This window comes from Borostomias antarcticus (genome assembly GCF_949987555.1).
Source record: "Borostomias antarcticus genome assembly, contig: scaffold_952, whole genome shotgun sequence".
NCBI classification, from domain to species: Eukaryota; Metazoa; Chordata; class Actinopteri; order Stomiiformes; family Stomiidae; genus Borostomias; species Borostomias antarcticus.
The window spans coordinates 5,806-7,500 of NW_028176435.1; the positions used below are offsets into that span (position 1 = coordinate 5,806).

Below are 1,695 nucleotides of genomic sequence, written 5' to 3' on the forward strand. Positions count from 1 at the left end.
AACCCTCTCCCCCCTAAACACTCAGCCCTGTCCCCCCTAAACACTCAGCCCTGTCCCCCTAAACACTCAGCCCTGTCCCCCCTAAACACTCAGCCCTGTCCCGCCTAAACACTCACACACTGTCCCCCCTAAACACTCAAACCCTGTCCCCCGTAAACACTCAGCCCTGTCCCCCCTAAACACTGAACCCTGTCCCCCCTAAACCTCTCACCTAAACACCTCTCCATGGAAACAAAAACTTTTATTATTTTTATAAACCAGTTTCAGAATACAGCTGACAGGTAAACAGGCCACTGCTGCCAGGTTATCACACCTCATTAATCAATTTCCAAGGAACTTTATAAGGGCCTTTAGGTGAGCAATGAAAAACATCAATATTTACAGACAAGCCTACACATTCTGAATTATCATCGTGACCAGTGGAGGTCAAACAACCTTCTTAGCAAAGTGTTCATTTACAAAAAGTAAAGGCAAACACATGGAATGTGGAAAACATTTTGGACCAACCACCAATATTAAAAATGTAAAGCTCTAGATAGATAACGGTTCAACGTCCGGTTCTACTTGTTCCACAGTTCGTTTTAACGGGCAGATCACTCCCGCGAGAACACGTACTCGGTGTAACTGGTCCAGATTTTGTCCTCGTTCGGGTCGTTGCTCGTGTACGCGCACGTGCCCGTAGAGCTGCACGCCACCATGCGAAACCCGACCTCCGCGAGCCTGTCGAACGCCTGCTCGAGGAAGTTGTACTTCAGGTAGTACCGGGACGTATACCTCTCCGGTGGTCGGTCCGGGTCTCGGCTCTCGTTCAGCGTGTCACCGAAAACCTCCTTGGCCAGAGACGTCTTACTACACACCGTTATCCGGGCCACGCGACGAAACTTGGCGTCGGTTTGAATATCCCGCCCAATTGTGTACGAACCTCTATAACCGACCGTTATGTGTCCAGACTTGCCCTGAGGCGGAGAGCGGGAAACGGGGCTGCACGTGCTGGACGCGTGGCACGCGCTCTCTGTGGAGATGCTGGCGCGAGCGAGCGCCCCCCGCGAGCCCAACGGCCTCCTCGAGCCCAACGGCCGCCTCCTCCGCGAGAGAGCTGTCCTTACTGACGGTTGGTCTGAGGCGTTCAGAGAGCTCGCTGAGCCCGAAGAAGTCGGCCTCTTTCTGAAGTCTGCTCCTCTCTTTGAAAAACTCCGGAAGAACCAGGTTCAGATCCCTCAGATAGTCTAAAATGTAACGGAAAAGGACCCCGTCCCGATCCAAGAAGTAACGACCTTTACCGTCCCTCGGTAAGTCCCCCGGGCTCCGTTGAGTGAACATAGTCCACAGGAGAGAATTCGGGACGGCCGTTAAAGTTGCGTGTCTAGTCACATACAGCTGCCCACCGACATTTAGTTCTATTATCTCAGGAAAAGAGCCTTCTCTTTGGTCACTTTGTGCCATCTCCGAGGTCGGACGGTTCTCCTGTCGTCAAGGAAAGTGAAAATCTCGTAGTTGGGCTGTCATGTGTTTATAGAGGGTCTGCGGAGGAGGAGGAGGCGGACACGACGCTTCTGAGCGGGTTAACTCTTAGTGGGGCAGCACTGGGCACACCCACATCTCTCTCTCTCTCTCTCTCTCTCCCTTCCTCTCTCTCTCTCTCTCTCTCTCTCTCTCTCTCTCACACACACACACACACACACACACACACACACA

At 52.6% G+C, this 1,695-nt stretch overlaps 1 pseudogene across 1 annotated transcript; it reads right to left on the reverse strand.

Moving 5' to 3' along the window:
• Positions 1-308: 308 nt before the first annotated feature.
• LOC311328534 (BTB/POZ domain-containing protein KCTD12-like) lies at positions 309-1,443 on the reverse strand (annotated as a pseudogene). The gene has a single exon. The product of its transcript is annotated as a BTB/POZ domain-containing protein KCTD12-like (transcript).
• Between the last annotated feature and the right edge of the window lie 252 nt (positions 1,444-1,695).